The sequence below is a fragment of the Oncorhynchus gorbuscha genome, linkage group LG10 (genome assembly GCF_021184085.1).
Source record: "Oncorhynchus gorbuscha isolate QuinsamMale2020 ecotype Even-year linkage group LG10, OgorEven_v1.0, whole genome shotgun sequence".
In the NCBI taxonomy this organism is placed as follows: Eukaryota; Metazoa; Chordata; class Actinopteri; order Salmoniformes; family Salmonidae; genus Oncorhynchus; species Oncorhynchus gorbuscha.
Genome location: NC_060182.1, coordinates 12,393,493 through 12,400,321, shown reverse-complemented (window position 1 = coordinate 12,400,321; position 6,829 = coordinate 12,393,493).

The following is a 6,829-nucleotide window of genomic DNA, read 5'->3' as shown; positions in this document are numbered from 1 at the left end:
AGAACAGCCTCCCACAGAGACAGTTTGTTCTAGAACAGCCTCCCACAGACGGTTTGTTTTAGAACAGCCTTTCAACGACTTGTTTGCTCTAGAGCAACCTCTCACCGAGACAGATTTTAGTTGTGGAAAAGCCTCGCACAGAAACAGTTTGTTCTAGAACAGCCTCTCACAGAGACATAGATGTTTGTTCTAGAACAGCCTTTCACAGACAGATTTTTCTTCTAAAATGGCCCCTCACAGAAACAGATGTTTGTTCTAGAGCAGCCTCTCAGAGACAGATTTCTGTTGTGGAACAGCCTCACAGAGGCATGATTTTTGTTCTAGAACAGCCTCTCACAGAAACAGATTTTTGTTCTAGAACAGCCTCTCAACAGAGACAGATTTTTGTTCAAGAACAGCCTCTCACAGAGACATAGATTTCTGTTGTGGAACAGCCTCACAGAGACAGATGTTTGTTCTAGAACAGCCTCTCACAGAGACAGATGTTTGTTCTAGAACAGCCTCTCAACAGAGACAGATGTTTGTTCTAGAACAGCCTCTCAACAGAGACAGATTTTTGTTCTAGAACAGCCTCTCAACAGAGACAGATGTTTGTTCTAGAACAGCCTCTCACAGAGACACAATTGCATCATCCTTGATGATGATCCAACCATGATTTGATGAAACTGCTTTCTGAATAATTAATTCCCTTCATGAGCGATTGAAGACCAGGCACAGTCTTTCCAGTCGTATGACACTAAACGCATGTTTCATTGGCTTTTAAACTTTTTTTTAAACGAGTAATAAGTAGTCTTTTAGCCACTATCAATGGTTGTGCTCATGCAGTAGGGTTTCCTTCCCTTTCAAACACCATAGACTGGTTGGCTGACAACATCACAAATGATTCACGGTGCATTTGACAAGGCCGAAAGGTGTGCGTTTATGATTCTGAACTGAACGGTCAGATAGCTAGCAACAATGACAAGAACCTGCCTTTTGAGGAATCATAGGTGGCTAGTTTCAGCTCATCTTGTTATTGATACCATGTTTTGTTTGGACTGATGTCATGCCTATGTTAATATGGCTAAAACTCGCTAGCTAACCAGCAACTGTAACAATATATTTGAGACAAGTGCTCATTGTGCAAATGTATTTGTTTTCAATAAACATAGAGACTAAATATAGTTGACATGTTGCCAACCACGTCTGTTTTGCCCCATTGTTGTGCACGTGTCAGTTTTGTTGATAAACAACCAACCTGTCTATGTCCATCAAGAATGTGTTCTGGCTGGGATGGGTATGTCCATCAAGAATGTGTTCTGGCTGGGATGGGTATGTCCATGTGACAAGTGCATCCAAATGAGCCATGAATATAGACGCTCAAACTTGTGTTGCGTTGCATATGTTTGATTCTATAAATGATAGTCAATAACTACTAGTACACTTTAGGAACTGAGTGAAGTGTTCTCTACAACTATTTGACAACCAATTAAAATAACCAAAGAGTAATTGAACTTTGACCAAAAGTAAAACATCAACTATTTTCCTGCTAATCAGTAATCTGACCCTGAGCTGAGATTTGTGCCAAACCACTCACTGATAAACTATCTGCTTCAGTTTTCCTGGGTAAATCGTCTGACATTGGTTGGTCCTTTTTTTTGCATTCAAGTGTTCTGTCCGTTATGGTAGACCTGACTTGCAATTAATTATTTTCTTACTAGCTGACGGCTACTTTGACGTAAAATGTACTTACCATGCCTGTGATATGTGGTTGTCCAACCTAGCTGTCTTAAGATGAATGCGGTATCTGTAAGTCACTCTGGATAAGAGTGTCTGTTTATTGACAAAAATGTGAGTTAGAACAGACTAGCTTGTAAGTGAGCAGGGAGACGTTTCACTTGCCGTTGAAACATAACCTCAATCTCTACGAGAGGAAATAATCACCCACTCAGCTGACGATGTGATCTGCAACAGCTAACCTCCAGGCCTCCATGCCTGTCAACCCAATGTGATCTGTAACAGCTAACCTCCAGGCCTCCATGCCAGTCAACCCAATGTGATCTGTAACAGCTAACCTCCAGGCCTCCATGCCAGTCAACCCAATGTGATCTGCAACAGCTAACCTCCAGGCCTCCATGCCTGTCAACCCAATGTGATCTGCAACAGCTAGCCTCCATGCCAGTCAACCCAATGTAATCTGTAACAGCTAACCTCCAGGCCTCCATGCCAGTCAACCCAATGTGATCTGTAACAGCTAACCTCCAGGCCTCCATGCCAGTCAACCCAATGTGATCTGTAACAGCTAGCCTCCATGCCAGTCAACCCAATGTGATCTGTAACAGCTAACCTCCAGGCCTCCATGCCAGTCAACCCAATGTGATCTGTAACAGCTAACCTCCAGGCCTCCATGCCAGTCAACCCAATGTGATCTGTAACAGCTAACCTCCAGGCCTGTCAACCCAATGTGATCTGCAACAGCTAACCTCCAGGCCTCCATGCCTGTCAACCCAATGTGATCTGTAACAGCTGGACTCCATGCCTCCATGCCTGTCAACCCAATGTGATCTGTAACAGCTAACCTCCAGGCCTTATGCCTGTCAACCCAATGTGATCTGTAACAGCTAACCTCCAGGCTTCAATGTCAGTCAACCCAATGTGATCTGTAACAGCTGGCCTCCATGCCAGTCAACCCAATGTGATCTATAACAGCTAACCTCCAGGCTTCAATGTCAGTCAACCCAATGTGATCTGTAACAGCTGGCTTCAATGTCAGTCAACCCAATGTGATCTGTAACAGCTAACCTCCAGGCTTCCATGCCAGTCAACCCAATGTGATCTGTAACAGCTGGCCTCCATGGCAGTCAATTCAATGTGATCAGACCCCATCACTATTGGGTGTCTATGGCTTCCTGCTCTGGGGATGTCTTGGGGTATCTGAGGTGCTGGGAGGGGGGCAGCTGTCCCTCTCAGATACAGTTTGGGACTGAAGGCCGACCTGCTCTAGACTCCAGACAGAAATAGCCCAGAGCTCAGAGGGCACTGGCTAAACATAGCCAACCAACTTTAGCATGCTGGAGCCCTGGCTTAATATGGCAGCTGCACTTCACTGACAAACTGGGCATTTGTCATTAAAACCGGTTTGAACTGCATTAACTATCCCATCGCCTCCCCTTACAGTGGTGACCATGGTTTGAGTTGAATTAGTGGGTAACGTACTGCTGCTGTTAGCTAATGCCTACAGGCTCCGAGGTTCATACCTATCAATTTCTGTGAAAATAATTTTCTGGATTAATAAAGTGATGTGAGCTTGAATGAACCTCTTGATCATAAAATGACTTTTCCCACCTGTTCACAGTGCAAGCTCAGAACCATGAACCCATTACAGGGTTACCAGGTAACAAGGTGGGATTCTAAGTGTCTGCCAGTTGGAAATATGGGATTAAACGTAAATACTTTGGATTCAAATGAAACCGGAGATGTTTCAAATGGTAATTGTTGAAAGTTGGTTCGACAATTTCAAATGTATTCACAAAGACAGAATATTTTTTATTGAAGTAAGTTTTATTGCCATTTTGTTATTTTGAATAGGGCGAGTGGATTTTTAGCACAGAATCACAGTGGTATTAAGCATGAATCCCTTCATAAATTGTGAGGGACAAGGTTGATGGAACACTTGGGATGTCAACATAGGTTTACAGTCATCTCTCTATCACTATTCTATGTTATGAATGGAAGACTGATGTTAAATCTTACACGATACAGAGTACAATAACAGTTAGATGAAGTCAACAGTGTTACTATATCTTTTTCAAGACAGTATCCTTTGCCAAAGGACTCAGTGGATGATGAAATGCCATTTTCTCAGGCTTGTTTGTACCCTTCTTTCCAGGCCTTTGTGTGAGATTTGTGAAAACAAAACTCAAAATGACATTGTGGAAAAGGAGAGGGGATGAGGAAGAGAGATAGCTGTGTAGGGGAGAGTTGTGGCCCCATTTGCACTACTATCTGTTCACTGTCAATCATACAGCAGATGCCATAAGAACTCTTCAACTGTCAACTGTCTCAACAAGTGTTTCTTTACAGCTTTGCATAGTTGGTTAGCGTTAGTCTTTATCAGCTAATGATGGATATTCCAGTTTAATGTACTGTATACAATCATTACAGTACAACATATTCCATGGTAACTATGGTAATTGGTCTGTATAGTTTATGAAAATAAACAGAACATTTTAAAAGACTTCATGTAGATTTATAATAAACTAATCCTATTCAGCAATGGGGAATGAGTATTTTTTTATATCTATTACATTTTTTTTTACCATTTTGTATGATATGGAATAGATCCACAAAGCTTTCATTATCAATTCAACATTTCCCCTTTGTGAGTCATACTTTGGATTACAGATACTGTCAAGAACAATTTGGCAGAGCGCAAAAGATGACACCATACATATGATTTTGCTTATGTATATTTCATTTAGATTTTCTACATTTAATGACTACATTTAAATGTTTCACCTTTTGACCAACCCAGGCTATAATCTAGGAGTATTATAAGGAAAGCCAATGTAAAAAAAAAACGTTGTTAAAATAGATTCTTAACTTTAACATTTATTCTACCATAGCCTTGCTATAAAACTTGCCTTGTGTCCTCATCCTTACATATGTCCATAGACCAACAGTATGAAAGGCGCATTTAGCACTACATTTAGGAGGGAATGTTTGTTCTGTCTCAAATTTTTCATAACCAACAACCAAACCCACCACTTTTACCATGTGGTTTTCAATTTTGAAAGGTGGGAGAGCATTAGAGTATTTTCTATATGCCAGGTTTAGTGTAGGAGGACCGTGGCAGATAGTCAATAGGCATATACAGAAAGAGAGTTTCGTTTCTTGTCAAATTCTGTAATATCTGCCACAAAAGAGGACCTTTTAATCTTAATGATTTTTTTTTTTGCAAATGAGAGCACACTGCTTCTAAGTAGAGAACATAAATTACACTTGAAGCCAGACGTGAAATATGTTGAAAATGATGAAATCCCAAGTAAAAAAATATTCCAAAATCTTTTAATTCTTAATCAAATTAATACTCCTGTGTTGTGTGGACCAAATTAGAAGGTCTTTCTGAGAAATATTAACGTTTAACTGAGCTCTGGGTGGTCTGAGGGAAATACTGTAATTAAACACACACAAATAATCTATTAGGCTACGTAACACTGGATCACTTGATATTTGAAACCAAAAATCCCTTCTGTGTGTTATGAATCACACAAGCCTTTTGAGTAGTACTGCATCGCAGCATCTCAATGGCGCATGCTCTTCCCCTTAGAAATCTTCATCAAAATTACATACTGCATCAAACTCTTTCAAATATAACACACAAGATATTCAATATATTTTTTTATACTGTATGTATAAGCAAAATAAAAGCCTTCACAAAATAAAATCTCTGATTTATTTTACAATATGTAAAACAAAACAAAAATTGTTATTCTAACACCATTTTTTTTAAAGTGCTAGCGAGATATTTTACAATGTGCAAATGTAGTTTTTAGCATTGCATTATTTAATATATTTTACATTCTAATGATCTTTTCAATATCGAAATAAATCATATGTTATCCATATCATGGTAAATGGCAGAATTTCCATTTGGTTATCTTCAAGACTGTTCCTCAGTGGACCAGGTAAGAATATGGCTAGTCAGAGTTGACATATGGGCTCTAGATTTAAGACAAACAACATAAGGCAATGATCTACGTGTCCAGCTCCTGTATGGCTGCAACGTTAATACTGTGTGTGTAATACTCAGAGTTAAACTCACGATATAACACCTTACAGTTAGTTACTCATCACCCTGTTCCAGTCACTGGCAAATGGCACAGCAGCTACTTGTTGTGGCAATGTTGTAGTTAGATCCAAATACTGTCCTCCTACATGCTGCAGTGATGTACTTGCCTTTGTAACAATAGGTTGGTTGAAATATGAGGTAAATCCTTACCACTTGGCCAAGTGATCATTTTGCAAGTTAATGCCAGAGGAAGTATCGGATCATTTGTTTTTAATGGCCATTACGAGCAATATATCAGCCAGTCACCTTTTTGAATTAGAGAAGAGGGATCTTAGATCTTACAGAACAGTTCAATTTAGTGATTATTGTTGATTAAAAAATATATATCTGTAGACACACTTATCAATGAAAATGTTTCAAGGCATCTAAGAGCTGCATTGTTTGCTTTCAAGATGTTCCCAAACATCAGACAGTTAAATCGGAAGACACAATATATATCAGACTGATCTAGGCAAATAAAAATAGATAGTGTATATGGCAACCAAAACCATTCTCTATCAATAACAAGAGAATGACAAGTATGCTCCATTTTGGCACTGAATCAATCTTTAGTTTATGTCTAAAGTTCTGAGGACTATTGTCGCCATGAAAGACACATTACACAAACTCAATGATCAAACACAAGCTCAATGATCAAAGATGGTCATTTTGACAGTTTGGCAACTACATAACTTCAGGGGCCTAAAGAAGCCAGAATATTGAAGTCAATTGGAAAAAATTCTGTATTTTATATATCAACTCAGCCAAACCTACAAACTGTAGTGTATTATACAGTATATGATATAATATCAATTGAACAAATGCTTTTAATTATATATTCATATATCAAATCAAACTTTATTTGTCACATGCGCCGAATACAACAGGTGTAGTAGACCTTACCCTGAAATTCTTACTCTCAATGTGTAAGACATATATTTTCATGTATCAAATTAGCCAAATAGAGTTTTATGCAAGATTTCTTATGAAGGAGAACTACACCGGTTGATACACAAACCC